At 48.7% G+C, this 18,778-nt stretch overlaps 1 pseudogene; it reads left to right on the top strand.

Moving 5' to 3' along the window:
* The window catches only part of LOC135534249 (gremlin-2-like), a 31,661-nt pseudogene extending 13,758 nt beyond the window's left edge, over nucleotides 1-17,903 (top strand).
* Nucleotides 17,904-18,778: the final 875 nt, after the last annotated feature.

The raw sequence follows: 18,778 nt of genomic DNA on the forward strand, positions 1-18,778 counted from the left end.
CCCTCCATCACACCACCGAGGACTCTTCCCTCCATCACACCACCGAGGACGCCTTCCCTCCATCACACCACCGAGGACTCCCTTCCCTCCATCACACCACCGAGGACGCCTTCCCTCCATCACACCACCGAGGACGCCCTTCCCTCCCTCACACCACCGAGGACTCCTTCCCTCCATCACACCACCGAGGACTCCTTCCCTCCATCACCACCACCGAGGACTCCTTCCCTCCATCACACCACCGAGGACTCCTTCCCTCCATCACACCACCGAGGACTCCTTCCCTCCATCACACCACCGAGGACTCCTTCCCTCCATCACACCACCGAGGACTCCTTCCCTCCATCATGACTCCACTGAGGACTCCTTCCTCCATCACACCACCGAGGACTCCTTCCCTCCATCACTCCACGAGGACTCCTTCCCTCCATCACACCGCCGAGGACTCCTTCCCTCCATCTCCCACCGAGGACTCCTTCCCTCCATCACACCGCCGAGGACTCCTTCCCTCCATCACACCTCCGAGGACTCCTTCCCTCCATCACACCGCCGAGGACTCCTTCCCTCCATCACACCGCCGAGGACTCCTTCCCTCCATCACACCGCCGAGGACTCCTTCCCTCCATCACACCGCCGAGGACTCCTTCCTCCATCACACCTCCGAGGACTCCTTCCCTCCATCACACCGCCGAGGACTCCTTCCCTCCCATCACACCGCCGAGGACTCCTTCCCTCCATCACACCACCGAGGACTCCTTCCTCCATCACACCACCGAGGACCTTCCTCCATCACACCACCGAGGACTCCTTTCCTCCATCACACCACCGAGGACTCCTTCCCTCCATCACACCGCCGAGGACTCCCCTTCCCTCCATCACACCCTCGAGGACTCCTTCCCTCCATCACACCGCCGAGGACTCCTTCCCTCCATCACATCGAGGACTCCTTCCCTCCATCACACCACCGAGGACTCCTTCCCTCCCTCACACCACCGAGGACTCCTTCCCTCCCTCCACACCACCGAGGACTCCTTCCCTCCCTCACACCACTGAGGACTCCTTCCCTCCCTCACACCACCGAGGACTCCTTCCCTCCATCACACCACTGAGGACTCCTTCCCTCCATCACACCACCGAGGACTCCTTTCCCTCCATCACACCACGAGGACTCCTTCCCTCCATCACACCACTGAGGACTCCTTCCTCCCTCCATCCACCATCATCACTCTGAAGCACCATCAGTTTCAGAGTGAGACTGATATGAGTTGATGGGCTAACATAATACTGGGCAGAGTTTCCAGACCTGCCAGACGGAGACAAGCTCAGGCTGCATCTTCACCTCTCAAGTTTCTCATCTTCCCTGCCAACAGCCAAGGCTTGGTCTGGAGACCTCTTCCTCAGGCCCAGTAGGGGAAACTGCCCTGACAGTTTACTAACAGTACACGGAATAGAACGGACTGGAATCACATGGCTCAGAAACCTATTACTGGGTCTAGATCAGATTCTCATTCATACTGGGAAGTGTTGACTTTACTGACAGATGTATTCATACTGGCAAGGCCTGACAGATGTATTCATACTGGAAGGCCTGACAGATCCTTATTCATACTGGCAAGGCCTGACAGATGTATTCATACTGGCAAGGCCTGACAGATGTATTCATACTGGGAAGGCCTGACAGATGTATTCATACTGGGAAGGGCTGACAGATGTATTCATACTGGGAAGGGCTGACAGATGTATTCATACTGGGAAGGGCTGACAGATGTTTAGAACTGGGAAGGGCTGACAGATGTATTCATACTGGGAAGGCCTGACAGATGTATTCATACTGGGAAGGGCTGACCGATGTATTCATACTGGGAAGGGCTGACAGATGTATTCATACTGGGAAGGGCTGACAGATGTTTAGAACTGGGAAGGGCTGACAGATGTATTCATACTGGGAAGGGCTGACAGATGTTTAGAACTGGGAAGGGCTGACAGATGTATTCATACTGGCAAGGGCTGACAGATGTATTCATACTGGGAAGGGCTGACAGATGTATTCATACTGGGAAGGGCTGACAGATGTATTCATACTGGGAAGGGCTGACAGATGTATTCATACTGGGAAGGGCTGACAGATGTTTAGAACTAGGAAGGGCTGACAGATGTATTCATACTGGGAAGGGCTGACAGATGTATTCATACTGGGAAGTGCTGACAGATGTATTCATACTGGCAAGGGCTGACAGATGTATTCATACTGGGAAGGGCTGACAGATGTATTCATACTGGCAAGGGCTGACAGATGTATTCATACTGGGAAGGGCTGACAGATGTATTCATACTGGGAAGGGCTGACAGATGTATTCATACTGGGAAGGGCTGACAGATGTATTCATACTGGGAAGGGCTGACAGATGATTCATACTGGCAAGGGCTGACAGATGTATTCATACTGGGAAGGGCTGACAGATGTATTCATACTGGGAAGGGCTGACAGATGTATTCATACTGGGAAGGGCTGACAGATGTATTCATACTGGGAAGGGCTGACAGATGTATTCATACTGGGAAGGGCTGACAGATGTATTCATACTGGCAAGGCCTGACAGATGTATTCATACTGGCAAGGCCTGACAGATGTATTCATACTGGGAAGGCCTGACAGATGTATTCATACTGGGAAGGGCTGACAGATGTATTCATACTGGGAAGGGCTGACAGATGTATTCATACTGGGAAGGGCTGACAGATGTATTCATACTGGGAAGGGCTGACAGATGTATTCATACTGGGAAGGGCTGACAGATGTATTCATACTGGGAAGGGCTGACAGATGTTTAGAACTGGGAAGGGCTGACAGATGTATTCATACTGGGAAGGGCTGACAGATGTTTAGAACTGGGAAGGGCTGACAGATGTATTCATACTGGCAAGGGCTGACAGATGTATTCATACTGGGAAGGGCTGACAGATGTATTCATACTGGGAAGGGCTGACAGATGTATTCATACTGGGAAGGGCTGACAGATGTATTCATACTGGGAAGGGCTGACAGATGTATAGAACTAGGAAGGGCTGACAGATGTATTCATACTGGGAAGGGCTGACAGATGTATTCATACTGGAGAAGTGCTGACAGATGTATTCATACTGGCAAGGGCTGACAGATGTATTCATACTGGGAAGGGCTGACAGATGTATTCATACTGGCAAGGGCTGACAGATGTATTCATACTGGGAAGGGCTGACAGATGTATTCATACTGGGAAGGGCTGACAGATGTATTCATACTGGGAAGGGCTGACAGATGTATTCATACTGGCAAGGGCTGACAGATGTATTCATACTGGGAAGGGCTGACAGATGTATTCATACTGGGAAGGGCTGACAGATGTATTCATACTGGGAAGGGCTGACAGATGTATTCATACTGGGAAGGGCTGACAGATGTATTCATACTGGGAAGGGCTGACAGATGTATTCATACTGGGAAGTGCTGACAGATGTATTCATACTGGCTGGGAAGGCCTGACAGATGTATTCATACTGGGAAGGGGAAGGCCTGACAGATGTATTCATACTGGGAAGGGCTGACAGATGTATTCATACTGGGAAGGGCTGACAGATGTATTCATACTGGGAAGGGCTGACAGATGTATTCATACTGGGAAGGGCTGACAGATGTATTCATACTGGGAAGGGCTGACAGATGTATTCATACTGGGAAGGGGCTGACAGATGTATTCATACTGGGAAGGGCTGACAGATGTATTCATACTGGGAAGGGCTGACAGATGTATTCATACTGGGAAGGGCTGACAGATGTACTGGGAAGGCCTGACAGATGTATTCTACTGGGAAGGCCTGACAGATGTATTCATACTGGGAAGGGCTGACAGATGTATTCATACTGGGAAGGGCTGACCGATGTATTCATACTGGGAAGGGCTGACAGATGTATTCATACTGGGAAGGGCTGACAGATGTATTCATACTGGGAAGGGCTGACAGATGTATTCATACTGGCAAGGGCTGACAGATGTATTCATACTGGCAAGGGCTGACAGATGTATTCATACTGGGAAGGGCTGACAGATGTATTCATACTGGCAAGGGCTGACAGATGTTTAGAACTGGGAAGGCCTGACAGATGTATTCATACTGGGAAGGGCTGACAGATGTATTCATACTGGGAAGGGCTGACAGATGTATTCATACTGGGAAGGGCTGACAGATGTATTCATACTGGGAAGGGCTGACAGATGTATTCATACTGGCAAGGGCTGACAGATGTATTCATACTGGCAAGGGCTGACAGATGTATTCATACTGGCAAGGGCTGACAGATGTATTCATACTGGGAAGGGCTGACAGATGTATTCATACTGGCAAGGGCTGACAGATGTATTCATACTGGGAAGGGCTGACAGATGTATTCATACTGGGAAGGCCTGACAGATGTATTCATACTGGGAAGGCCTGACAGATGTATTCATACTGGCAAGGCCTGACAGATGTATTCATACTGGGAAGGGCTGACAGATGTATTCATACTGGGAAGGCCTGACAGATGTATTCATACTGGGAAGGGCTGACAGATGTATTCATACTGGCAAGGGCTGACAGATGTATTCATACTGGGAAGGGCTGACAGATGTATTCATACTGGGAAGGGCTGACAGATGTATTCATACTGGGAAGGGCTGACAGATGTATTCATACTGGGAAGGGCTGACAGATGTATTCATACTGGGAAGGGCTGACAGATGTATTCATACTGGCAAGGGCTGACAGATGTATTCATACTGGGAAGGGCTGACAGATGTATTCATACTGGCAAGGGCTGACAGATGTATTCATACTGGCAAGGGCTGACAGATGTATTCATACTGGGAAGGGCTGACAGATGTTTAGAACCTTTTGATTATTTTAGTTAAAATGACAGTCAGAGCAAGAAGAGAGCTAGAGGAGAGAGAGAGAAGAGAGGAGAGCTAGAGGAGAGAGGAGAGAAGAGAGGAGAGCTAGAGAAGAGAGGAGAGCTAGAGAAGAGAGGAGAGCTAGAGAAGAGAGGAGAGCTAGAGAAGAGAGGAGAGCTAGAGAAGAGAGGAGAGCTAGAGAAGAGAGGAGAGCTAGAGAAGAGAGGAGTGCTAGAGAAGCTAGAGGAGAGCTAGAGAAGAGAGGAGAGCTAGAGAAGAGAGGAGAGCTAGAGAAGAGAGGAGTGCTAGAGAGAGAGGAGAGCTAGAAGAGAGCTAGAGAAGAGAGGAGAGCTAGAGAAGAGAGGAGAGCTAGAGAAGAGAGGAGAGCTAGAGAAGAGAGGAGAGCTAGAGAAGAGAGGAGAGCTAGAGAAGAGAGGAGAGCTAGAGAAGAGAGGAGAGCTAGAGAAGAGTGGAGAGCTAGAGAAGAGTGGAGAGCTAGAGGAGAGCTAGAGAAGAGAGGAGAGCTAGAGAAGAGAGGAGAGCTAGAGAAGAGAGGAGAGCTAGAGAAGAGAGGAGAGCTAGAGAAGAGAGGAGAGCTAGAGAAGAGAGGAGAGCTAGAGAAGAGAGGAGAGCTAGAGAAGAGAGGAGAGGGAGAGAGAGGAGAGGAGAGAGAGGAGAGAGAGAGAGGAGAGAGGAGAGCTAGAGGAGAGAGGAGATGAGAGAGAGGGAGATGAGAGAGAGGAGAGAGGAGAGAGAGAGGAGAGAGGGAGAGAGAGGAGAGCAAGAGGAGAGGGAGGAGAGGAGAGAAGAGAGAGGAGAGAGGAGAGAGAGAGGAGAGGAGAGAGGAGAGGGAGAGAGAGGGAGAGAGGAGAGAGCTAGAGGAGAGAGGAGAGCTAGAGCAGAAAGCTTAGAGACAAACAGATGCCAGGCGTTAGAGGTCTGTGAGTAATTCGATTTCAACTCTTAGAAAATGGATTTTCAAAGTTATAGCCACATGTGCTACAAAGATGTCTGTCTGACAGTGGCCCCTCAGTTGTCCCTACTTAATCATTATTCCTAGCCGTGGATCCTGCCAAGCTGAGTGAGACAAAGTGACAAAGTAGACTTCATCTGCCTCTTCCTGTCCTGAAGGAAACTATGTGAAACTAGTGGAAAGAGCCGAGGGTTGACTGACCCCAACGATCAGACCCCATACTGCAATCAGACAGACAGGGAGAGAGGGAGGGAGGGAGGGAGGGAGAGAGAGAGAGAGAGAGAGAGCGAGAGGGAGAGAGAGAGCGCGGGAGCAGGAGAGCGGGAGCGAGAGCGGGAGGAGAGAGAGAGGGGAGCGAGAGAGAGAGCGGGAGAGAGAGAGAGAGCGGGAGCGAGAGCGGGAGGGAGAGAGAGAGCGGGGAGGAGAGCGGGAGCGAGAGCGGGAGCGGGAGGGAGAGAGAGAGCGGGAGGGAGAGTGGGAGGGAGAGAGAGAGAGCGGGAGGGAGAGGGAGAGAGAGAGAGAGCGGGAGGGAGAGAGATGAGAGCGGGAGAGAGATATGCGGGAGGGGAGAGGAGAGATATGCGGGAGGGAGAGAGAGAGATATGCGGGAGGGAGAGAGAGATATGCGGGAGGGAGAGAGATATGCGGGAGGGAGAGATATGCGGGAGGGAGAGAAGGGATATAGTTAGGGAAAGACGGAGGGGAGGGAGTGGAGGGAGACACCTAGATGACTGAGGGAGATACCTAGATGAGGGAGGGAGGGAGGGAGGGATAGAGAGGGCGGGCGGGAGTGGAGGGAGGGAAAGACAGGGAGAGACCTAGATGAGGGAGGGAGGGATATGGGGAGGGGAAAGAGAGGGGGCGGGGCGGCCGGAGGGAGTGGAGGGAGGAAGTGGAGGGAGGAAAAGACAGGGAGAGACCTAGATGAGGGAGGGAGGGATATGGGGAGGGAGTGGCGGGAGTGAGTGAGTGGTGAGTGGTGAGTGAGTGAGTGAGTGAGTGGAGGGGAGGGATAGAGAGGAAAGCTGTTTCTATTTTTTTTTTAACAGTATCCTAAAGTGTCCCCATAGTGCACCTTGTGTCCCCATAGTGCACCTTGTGTCCCCATAGTGCACTGATGGGTCCTTCCCGACAACACAGAGAGAAACAACAGTGGAATGTTGACTGACGGGTCCATCCCGACAACACAGAGAGAAACAACAGTGGAATGTTGACTGACGGGCCCTTCCCGACAACACAGAGAGAAACAACAGTGGAATGTTGACTGACGGGCCCTTCCCGACAACACAGAGAGAAACAACAGTGGAATGTTGACTGACGGGCCCTTCCCGACAACACAGAGAGAAACAACAGTGGAATGTTGACTGACGGGTCCATCCCGACAACACAGAGAGAAACAACAGTGGAATGTTGACTGCGGGCCCATCCCGACAACACAGAGAGAAACAACAGTGGAATGTTGACTGACGGGCCCTTCCCGACAACACAGAGAGAAACAACAGTGGAATGGTGACTGAGGGCCCTTCCCGACAACACAGAGAGAAACAACAGTGGAATGTTGACTGACGGCCCATCCCGACAACACAGAGAAACAACAGTGGAATGTTGACTGACGGGCCCTTCCCCGACAACACAGAGAAACAACAGTGGAATGGTGACTGACGGGCCCATCCCGACAACACAGAGAGAAACAACAGTGGAATGTTGACTGACGGCCCTTCCCGACAACACAGAGAGAAACATATCAAAATAAAAGAAAAATAATAACACAAGGAATAAATACACAATGAGCAACGATAACAATATACACCAGTACTATTTACACCAGTACTAACTAATATCTAAATATTTAAATATATATATATATATATATATATATATTTAAATATTTATATTGGGCTACCAGGTAATATCTTGGCTATATACACAGAGTACCAGTACAGAGTTGATGTGCAGGGCTACCAGGTAATATCTTGGCTATATACACAGAGTACCAGTACAGAGTTGATGTGCAGGGCTACCAGGTAATATCTTGGCTATATACACAGAGTACCAGTACAGAGTAGATGTGCAGGGCCACCAGGTAATATCTTGGCTCTATACACAGAGTACCAGTACAGAGTTGATGTGCAGGCCTACCAGGTAATATCTTGGCTATATACACAGAGTACCAGTACAGAGTTGATGTGCAGGGCTACCAGGTAAATGAGGTAGATATACACAGAGTACCAGTACAGAGTTGATGTGCACGGCTCCCAGGTAAATATATATATATATATATATATATATATATATATAGGGCTACCAGGTAATATCTTGGCTATATACACAGAGTACCAGTACAGAGTTGATGTGCAGTGCTACCAGGTAAATGAGGTAGATGTACACAGAGTACCAGTACAGAGTTGATGTGCACGGCTCCCAGGTAAATATATATATATAGGGCTACCAGGTAATATCTTGGCTATATACACAGAGTACCAGTACAGAGTTGATGTGCAGGGCTACCAGGTAATATCTTGGCTATATACACAGAGTACCAGTACAGAGTTGATGTGCAGGGCTACCAGGTAATATCTTGGCTATATACACAGAGTACCAGTACAGAGTTGATGTGCAGGGCTACCAGGTAATATCTTGGCTATATACACAGAGTACCAGTACAGAGTTGATGTGCAGGGCCACCAGGTAATATCTTGGCTATATACACAGAGTACCAGTACAGAGTTGATGTGCAGGGATACCAGGTAATATCTTGGCTATATACACAGAGTACCAGTACAGAGTTGATGTGCAGGGCCACCAGGTAATATCTTGGCTATATACACAGAGTACCAGTACAGAGTTGATGTGCAGGGCTACCAGGTAATATCTTGGCTATATACACAGAGTACCAGTACAGCGTTGATGTGCAGGGCTACCAGGTAATATCTTGGCTATATACACAGAGTACCAGTACAGAGTTGATGTGCAGGGCTACCAGGTAATATCTTGGCTATATACACAGAGTACCAGTACAGAGTTGATGTGCAGGGCCACCAGGTAATATCTTGGCTATATACACAGAGTACCAGTACAGAGTTGATGTGCAGGGCCACCAGGTAATATCTTGGCTATATACACAGAGTACCAGTACAGAGTTGATGTGCAGGGCCACCAGGTAATATCTTGGCTATATACACAGAGTACCAGTACAGAGTTGATGTGCAGGGCTACCAGGTAAATGAGGTAGATGTACACAGAGTACCAGTACAGAGTTGATGTGCAGGGCTACCAGGTAAATGAGGTAGATGTACACAGAGTACCAGTACAGAGTTGATGTGCAGGGCTACCAGGTAAATGAGGTAGATGTACACAGAGTACCAGTACAGAGTTGATGTGCAGGACTCCAAGGTAAATGAGGTAGATGTACACTTGATATAGAAAAGCTCCCCCCAGCGCCGACATTTACATTACATTTACATTTAAGTCCCCTCAGACGCTCTTATCCAGAGCGACTTACAAATTGGTGAATTCACCTTCTGACATCAGTGGAACAGCCACTTTACAATAGTGCATCTAAATCATTTAAGGGGGGTGAGAAGGATTGCTTATCCTATCCTAGGTATTCCTTGAAGAGGTGGGGTTTGTGGTGTCTCCGGAAGGTGGTGATTGACTCCGCTGTCCTGGCGTCGTGAGGGAGTTTGTTCCACCATTGGGGGCCAGAGCAGCGAACAGTTTTGACTGGGCTGAGCGGGAACTGTACTTCCTCAGTGGTAGGGAGGCGAGCAGGCCAGAGGTGGATGAATAGTGCCCTTGTTTGGTGTAGGGCCTGACAGAGCCTGGAGGTACTGCGGTAATTGCCCCTCACAGCTCCGTAGGCAAGCACCATGGTCTTGTAGCGGATGCGAGCTTCAACTGGAAGCCAGTGGAGAGAGTGGAGGAGCCGGGTGACGTGAGAGAACTTGGGAAGGTTGAACACCAGACGGGCTGCGGCGTTCTGGATGAGTTGTAGGGGTTTAATGGCACAGGCAGGGAGCCCAGCCAACAGCGGTTGCAGTAATCCAGACGGGAGATGACAAGTGCCTGGATTAGGACCTGCGCCGCTTCCTGTGTGAGGCAGGGGCGTACTCCTGCGGATGTTGTAGAGCATAAACCTACAGGAACGGGCCACCGCCTTGATGTTAGTTGAGAACGACAGGGTGTTGTCCAGGATCACGCCAAGGTTCTTAGCGCTCTGGGAGGAGGAAACAATGGAGTTGTCAACCGTGATGGCGAGATCAACCGGAACGGGCAGTCCTTCCCCGGGAGGAAGAGCAGCTCCGTCTTGCCGAGGTTCAGCTTGAGGTGGTGATCCGTCATCCACACTGATATGTCTGCCAGACATGCAGAGATGCTTAACTGCCACCTGGTCATCAGAAGGGGGAAAGGAGAAGATTAATTGTGTGTCGTCTGCATAGCAATGATAGGAGAGACCATGTGAGGTTTGACAGAGCCAAGTGACTTGGTGTATAGCGAGAATAGGAGAGGGCCTAGAACAGAGCCCTGGGGGACACCAGTGGTGAGAGGCCCTTTCGTTACTGGCCCAACGCTCTATCCACTAGGCTACCCGCTCTATCCACTAGGCTACCCGCTCTAACCACTAGGCTACCCGCTCTAACCACTGGCTACCCGCTCCAACCACTAGGCTACCCGCTCTAACCACTAGGCTACCTGCCGCCCCTCCGCCTAATTTTCACTAGGCTACCTGCCGCCCCTCCGCTCTAACCACTATACCAGCAGCATTTAGAAATCAGCTATGCCGCCTCCGCTCTAACCACTAGGCTACCTGCCGCCCTCCGCTCTAACCACTAGGCTACCTGCCGCCCCCTCCGCTCTAACCACCAGGCTCCCTGCCGCCCTCCGCTCTGTCCACTAGGCTACCTGCCGCCCCTCCGCTCTAATGGTCCACTAGGCTACCCTGCCGCCCCTCCGTGAACTCCCTAGGTCCTGGCCAAAGTCTATGAATCCCTAGTACCTCCCTGTTCTAACCACTAGTCTATGAATCCCTCCGTCTAACTCCCTAGGTCCTGCCGCCTCCTCTCTAACCACTAGGCTCCCTGTCCTGCCCTCCGCTCTGAATCCCTAGGCTACCTCCCTATCCTGGTCTAAAAGGCTATGAATCCCTCCGTGAACTCACTAGGCTACCTGGGACGGTCTCCGAAACCACTAGGTTCCCTGTCCTGGCCTCCGTCTCTAATCCACTAGGCTCCCTGTCCGCCCTCCGTCTATAATCACCAGGAACTCCTGCCGCCCTCCGTCTCTAATCCACTAGGCTAACTGCCGCTATCCGGTCTAACCAAGGCTACCTGAATCCCTCCGCTCTAACTCCACTAGGTCCTGGCGCCCCTCTATGAATCCCTAGTGAACTCACGCCCCTCCGCCTGTCTTAATTGAGTCAGGATGTACAGGTCAGTCTGGCTTTAGATCTGTCAGGATGACCAGGTAGTATTGGCTAACCTCTGTCAGGATTAAGGGTTTGATAAAAATAAAACTGCGCTGTCAGTTTGTGGATTTATCAAAAGGCCTTTGATTCAGTTGACCATGAGTTTGTTCTAACCTCTCTGTCAGGATGTACAGGTAGTTTGTTCTAACCTCTCTGTCAGGATGTACAGGTAGTTTGTTCTAACCTCTCCTCTCTGTCAGGATTAAGGTAGTTGTTCTAACCTCTCTGTCAGGATGTACAGGTAGTTTGTTCTAACCTCTCCTCTCTGTCAGGATGTACAGGTAGTTTGTTCTAACCTCTCTGTCAGGATGTACAGGTAGTTTGTTCTAACCTCTCTGTCAGGATGACCAGGTAGTTTGTTCTAACCTCTCTGTCAGGATGTACAGGTAGTTTGTTCTAACCTCTCCCTCTCTGTCAGGATGACCAGGTAGTTTGTTCTAACCTCTCTGTCAGGATGACCAGGTAGTTTGTTCTAACCTCTCTGTCAGGATGACCAGGTAGTTTGTTCTAACCTCTCTGTCAGGATGACCAGGTAGTTTGTTCTAACCTCTCCTCTCTGTCAGGATGACCAGGTAGTTTGTTCTAACCTCTCTGTCAGGATGTACAGGTAGTCTGTTCTAACCTCTCTGTCAGGATGACCAGGTAGTTTGTTCTAACCTCTGTCAGGATGACCAGGTAGTTTGTTCTAACCTCTCTGTCAGGATGTACAGGTAGTTTGTTCTAACCTCTCTGTCAGGATGACCAGGTAGTTTGTTCTAACCTCTCTGTCAGGATGTACAGGTAGTTTGTTCTAACCTCTCTGTCAGGATGACCAGGTAGTCTGTTCTAACCTCTCTGTCAGGATGACCAGGTAGTTTGTTCTAACCTCTCTGTCCAGGATGACCAGGTAGTTTGTTCTAACCTCTCTGTCAGGATGACCAGGTAGTTTGTTCTAACCTCTCTGTCAGGATGACCAGGTAGTCTGTTCTAACCTCTCTGTCAGGATGTACAGGTAGTTTGTTCTAACCTCTGCTCTCTGTCAGGATGTACAGGTAGTTTGTTCTAACTCTCTGTCAGGATGACCAGGTAGTCTGTTCTAACCTCTGTCAGGATGTACAGGTAGTTTGTTCTAACCTCTCTGTCAGGATGTACAGGTAGTTTGTTCTAACCTCTCTGTCAGGATGTACAGGTAGTCTGTTCTAACCTCTCTGTCAGGATGTACAGGTAGTTTGTTCTAATCTCTCCTCTGTCAGGATGTACAGGTAGTTTGTTCTAACCTCTCTGTCAGGATGTACAGGTAGTTTGTTCTAACCTCTCTGTCAGGATGACAGGTAGTTTGTTCTAACCTCTCCTCTCTGTCAGGATGACCAGGTAGTTTGTTCTAACCTCTCTGTCAGGATGACCAGGTAGTTTGTTCTAACCTCTCTGTCAGGATGTACAGGTAGTTTGTTCTAACCTCTCCTCTCTGTCAGGATGTACAGGTAGTTTGTTCTAACCTCTCTGTCAGGATGTACAGGTAGTCTGTTCTAACCTCTCTGTCAGGATGACCAGGTAGTTTGTTCTAACCTCTCTGTCAGGATGACCAGGTAGTTTGTTCTAACCCTCTGTCAGGATGTACAGGTAGTTTGTTCTAACCTCTCTGTCAGGATGTACAGGTAGTTTGTTCTAACCTCTCTGTCAGGATGACCAGGTAGTTTGTTCTAACCTCTCCTCTCTGTCAGGATGTACAGGTAGTCTGTTCTAACCTCTCTGTCAGGATGTACAGGTAGTTTGTTCTAACCTCTGTCAGGATGTACAGGTAGTTTGTTCTAACCTCTCTGTCAGGATGACCAGGTAGTTTGTTCTAACCTCTCCTCTCTGTCAGGATGAACAGGTAGTTTGTTCTAACCTCTCTGTCAGGATGTACAGGTAGTTTGTTCTAACCTCTCTGTCAGGATGTACAGGTAGTTTGTTCTAACCTCTCTGTCAGGATGACCAGGTAGTCTGTTCTAACCTCTCTGTCAGGATGACCAGGTAGTTTGTTCTAACCTCTCTGTCAGGATGTACAGGTAGTTTGTTCTAACCTCTCTGTCAGGATGACCAGGTAGTTTGTTCTAACCTCTCCCTCTCTGTCAGGATGTACAGGTAGTTTGTTCTAACCTCTCTGTCAGGATGACCAGGTAGTCTGTTCTAACCTCTCTGTCAGTATGTACAGGTAGTTTGTTCTAACCTCACTGTCAGGATGTACAGGTAGTTTGTTCTAACCTCTCTGTCAGGATGTACAGGTAGTTTGTTCTAACCTCTCTGTCAGGATGTACAGGTAGTTTGTTCTAACCTCTAACCTCTCTGTCAGGATGACCAGGTAGTTTGTTCTAACCTCTCTGTCAGGATGTACAGGTAGTTTGTTCTAACCTCTCTGTCAGGATGTACAGGTAGTTTGTTCTAACCTCTCTGTCAGGATGTACAGGTAGTTTGTTCTAACCTCTCTGTCAGGATGTACAGGTAGTTTGTTCTAACCTCTCTGTCAGGATGTACAGGTAGTCTGTTCTAACCTCTCTGTCAGGATGTACCAGGTAGTTTGTTCTAACCTCTCTGTCAGGATGACCAGGTAGTTTGTTCTAACCTCTCTGTCAGGATGACCAGGTAGTTTGTTCTAACCTCTCTGTCAGGATGTACAGGTAGTCTGTTCTAACCTCTCTGTCAGGATGTACAGGTAGTTTGTTCTAACCTCTCCTCTCTGTCAGGATGTGCAGGTAGTTTGTTCTAACCTCTCTGTCAGGATGTACAGGTAGTTTGTTCTAACCTCTCTGTCAGGATGTACAGGTAGTTTGTTCTAACTCTCCTCCCTGTCAGGATGTACAGGTAGTTTGTTCTAACCTCTCTGTCAGGATGTACAGGTAGTTTGTTCTAACCTCTCTGTCAGGATATACAGGTAGTTTGTTCTAATCTCTCTGTCAGGATGACCAGGTAGTTTGTTCTAACCTCTGTCAGGATGTACAGGTAGTTTGTTCTAACCTCTCTGTCAGGATGACCAGGTAGTCTGTTCTAACCTCTCTGTCAGGATGTACAGGTAGTTTGTTCTAACCTCTCTGTCAGGATGTACAGGTAGTTTGTTCTAACCTCTCTGTCAGGATGTACAGGTAGTTTGTTCTAACCTCTCTGTCAGGATATACAGGTAGTTTGTTCTAACCTCTCTGTCAGGATGTACAGGTAGTTTGTTCTAACCTCTCTGTCAGGATGTACAGGTAGTTTGTTCTAACTCTGTCAGATGTACAGGTAGTTTGTTCTAACCTCTGTCAGGATGTACAGGTAGTTTGTTCTAACCTCTCTGTCAGGATGTACAGGTAGTTTGTTCTAACCTCTCTGTCAGGATGTACAGGTAGTTTGTTCTAACCTCTCTGTCAGGATGACAGGTAGTTTGTTCTAACCTCTCCTCTCTGTCAGGATGTACAGGTAGTTTGTTCTAACCTCTCTGTCAGGATGTACAGGTAGTTTGTTCTAACCTCTCTGTCAGGATGTACAGGTAGTTTGTTCTAACCCTCTGTCAGGATGTACAGGTAGTTTGTTCTAACCTCTCTTGTCAGGATGTACAGGTAGTTTGTTCTAACCTCTCCTCTCTGTCAGGATATACAGGTAGTTTGTTCTAACCTCTCTGTCAGGATGACAGGTAGTCTGTTCTAACTCTCTGTCAGGATGTACAGGTAGTTTGTTCTAACCTCTCTGTCAGGATGACCAGGTAGTTTGTTCTAACCTCTCTGTCAGGATGTACAGGTAGTTTGTTCTAACCTCTCTGTCAGGATGTACAGGTAGTTTGTTCTAACCTCTCTGTCAGGATGTACAGGTAGTTTGTTCTAACCTCTCCTCTCTGTCAGGATGTACAGGTAGTTTGTTCTAACCTCTCTGTCAGGATGTACAGGTAGTTTGTTCTAACCTCTCTGTCAGGATACCAGGTAGTTTGTTCTAACCTCTCTGTCAGGATGACCAGGTAGTTTGTTCTAACCTCTCTGTCAGGATGTACAGGTAGTTTGTTCTAACTTACTCTCTGTCAGGATGTACAGGTAGTCTGTTCTAACCTCTCCTCTCTGTCAGGATGTACAGGTAGTTTGTTCTAACCTCTCTGTCAGGATGTACAGGTAGTTTGTTCTAACCTCTCTGTCAGGATGTACAGGTAGTTTGTTCTAACCTCTGTCAGGATGACCAGGTAGTTTGTTCTAACCTCTCCTCTCTCTGTCAGGATGTACAGGTAGTTGTTCTAACCTCTCTGTCAGGATGTACAGGTAGTTTGTTCTAACCTCTCTGTCAGGATGACCAGGTAGTTTGTTCTAACCTCTCCTCTCTGTCAGGATGACCAGGTAGTTTGTTCTAACCTCTCTGTCAGGATGTACAGGTAGTTTGTTCTAACCTCTGTCAGGATGACCAGGTAGTTTGTTCTAACCTCTCTGTCAGGATGTACAGGTAGTTTGTTCTAACCTCTCCTCTCTGTCAGGATGACCAGGTAGTCTGTTCTAACCTCTCTGTCAGGATGACCAGGTAGTTTGTTCTAACCTCTCTGTCAGGATGTACAGGTAGTTTGTTCTAACCTCTCTGTCAGGATGACCAGGTAGTTTGTTCTAACCTCTCTGTCAGGATGACAGGTAGTTTGTTCTAACCTCTCTGTCAGGATGACCAGGTAGTTTGTTCTAACCTCTCTGTCAGGATGACCAGGTAGTCTGTTCTAACCTCTCTGTCAGGATGACCAGGTAGTCTGTTCTAACCTCTCTGTCAGGATGACCAGGTAGTTTGTTCTAACCTCTCTGTCAGGATGACAGGTAGTTTGTTCTAACCTCTCCTCTGTCAGGATGTACAGGTAGTTTGTTCTAACCTCTCTGTCAGGATGACCAGGTAGTCTGTTCTAACCTCTCTGTCAGGATGTACAGGTAGTTTGTTCTAACCTCTCTGTCAGGATGTACAGGTAGTCTGTTCTAACCTCTCTGTCAGGATGTACAGGTAGTTTGTTCTAACCTCTCTGTCAGGATGTACAGGTAGTTTGTTCTAACCTCTCTGTCAGGATGTACAGGTAGTTTGTTCTAACCTCTCTGTCAGGATGTACAGGTAGTCTGTTCTAACCTCTCTGTCAGGATGACCAGGTAGTCTGTTCTAACCTCTCTGTCAGGATGTACAGGTAGTTTGTTCTAACCTCTCTGTCAGGATGTACAGGTAGTCTGTTCTAACCTCTCTGTCAGGATGACCAGGTAGTTTGTTCTAACCTCTCTGTCAGGATGTACAGGTAGTTTGTTCTAACCTCTCTGTCAGGATGTACAGGTAGTTTGTTTCTAACCTCTCCTCTCTGTCAGGATGTACAGGTAGTCTGTTCTAACCTCTCTGTCAGGATGTACAGGTAGTTTGTTCTAACCTCTCCTCTCTGTCAGGATGTACAGGTAGTTTGTTCTAACCTCTCCTCTCTGTCAGGATGTACAGGTAGTTTGTTCTAACCTCTCCTCTCTGTCAGGATGTACAGGTAGTTTGTTCTAACCTCTCCTCTCTGTCAGGATGTACAGGTAGTTTGTTCTAACCTCTCTGTCAGGATGACCAGGTAGTCTGTTCTAACCTCTCTGTCAGGATGACCAGGTAGTTTGTTCTAACCTCTCTGTCAGGATGTACAGGTAGTTTGTTCTAACCTCTCCTCTCTGTCAGGATGTACAGGTAGTTTGTTCTAACCTCTCTGTCAGGATGACCAGGTAGTTTGTTCTAACCTCTCTGTCAGGATGTACAGGTAGTTTGTTCTAACCTCCTCTCTGTCAGGATGACCAGGTAGTTTGTTCTAACCTCTCTGTCAGGATGACCAGGTAGTTTGTTCTAACCTCTCTGTCAGGATGACCAGGTAGTTTGTTCTAACCTCTCTGTCAGGATGTACAGGTAGTTTGTTCTAACCTCTCTGTCAGGATGTACAGGTAGTTTGTTCTAACCTCTCTGTCAGGATGACCAGGTAGTTTGTTCTAACCTCTCTGTCAGGATGACCAGGTAGTTTGTTCTAACCTCTCTGTCAGGATGTATAGTTTGTTCTAACCTCTCTGTCAGGATGACCAGGTAGTTTGTTCTAATCTCTCCTCTCCTCTCTCTGTTAGGATGTACAGACAGTTTGTTCTGTCAATCCTGCTTGCAGGCGTCCTGTGCCTGGTGGGCGGCGACACCCGCAAGACCCGCCTCTCCAAGGCTCCATCCCCAACCCTTTCAAAGGGAACGGCAACAAACGCACCCGTAAACAGGAAATACTTGCCTCCAGCCAGGAAGCGCTGGTCGTCACAGAGAGGAAGTACCTGAAGAGTGACTGGTGCAAGACCCAGCCGCTGCGTCAGACGGTGAGGGAGGAGGGCTGCCTCAGTCGTACCATCATCAGGTTCTGCTACGGACAGTGTAACTCCTTCCCATATCCCACGACACGTTAAGACGGAGCAGGAGTCCTTCCGGTCCTGTGCTTTCTGCCGGCCGCAGCGTTTCACCACGCTGACCGTGAGCTGGACTGTCCCGACTCTCCAGCCACCCTTCAGGCACCGCAAGATCCAGAGAGTCAAACAGTGTCGTCAGAGCATCGGTCTCCGTCGGTGACCCTGGGAAGTGGTGATACTGCCTCCTCCTGCTTCTTCTTCACACTGACCACCCCTAGATACTGTCCAGATATTCCTGGGCCACCTCACAGGAGACAGTTTGTACAAGACTCGAGTACATGGAGGGTGAGGACATGCATTTTTACCGACGGCACATAGAATGAAAGCATAAAAGCTGAAGGGGCCACACTCTCTTTAGAAGTACAGAGCATGACGGACGTTTCCATAGAGCAGCTCTGTGTTGATCATACCAAGCACTCTATATGAGACAAACTGACATTTCTACAACCCAGACCGATTAAACACATACACTCTGTAGTTCAAAGATGGTGGATAAATGAAGATGTCTTACTCAGGCGGGTTTACCGTTAAAAACAAAAAATGGTCACAATTCCAGACTGTTTAAGGAAGTGCCTTTCCAATAGACAACAATGTGATAGCAACTGAGTCTGGTCCACTTAGTTCATTGACTGTATATGAACCCGGGGGGAAAAAGCAGAGTGGGACATCTCACTTCCTCTACCGTCTCTGCAGAAGCAGACTTACCTGGACCACAGGTCTCCTCAGCCTGTCGGAGAGAGGGGGGGTCGTATTCAAATGGGAGAAAACTGACTGAAACAGAAAGGGACTTGGTTCAATACAAAATGCTAATTTTCAACTACAAAATGTGTTTCTAATGTGTGTCCTAATGGATATGACCATATTCCACAGAGGGACTCTGGTAGAGAGGTTGTTGGAGAGGCTGACTGGGTTAGTAGAAGGTCCTACTGCAGCAACAGCCGACCTGGGGTTTCACAGAGGGTAGGAGGGTGTTGAATAGAGACTGACTGGGTTAGTAGAAGGTCCTACTGCAGCAACAGCCGACCTGGGGTTTCACAGAGGGTAGGAGGGT

The sequence above is a fragment of the Oncorhynchus masou genome, unplaced genomic scaffold (genome assembly GCF_036934945.1).
Source record: "Oncorhynchus masou masou isolate Uvic2021 unplaced genomic scaffold, UVic_Omas_1.1 unplaced_scaffold_3204, whole genome shotgun sequence".
In the NCBI taxonomy this organism is placed as follows: Eukaryota; Metazoa; Chordata; class Actinopteri; order Salmoniformes; family Salmonidae; genus Oncorhynchus; species Oncorhynchus masou.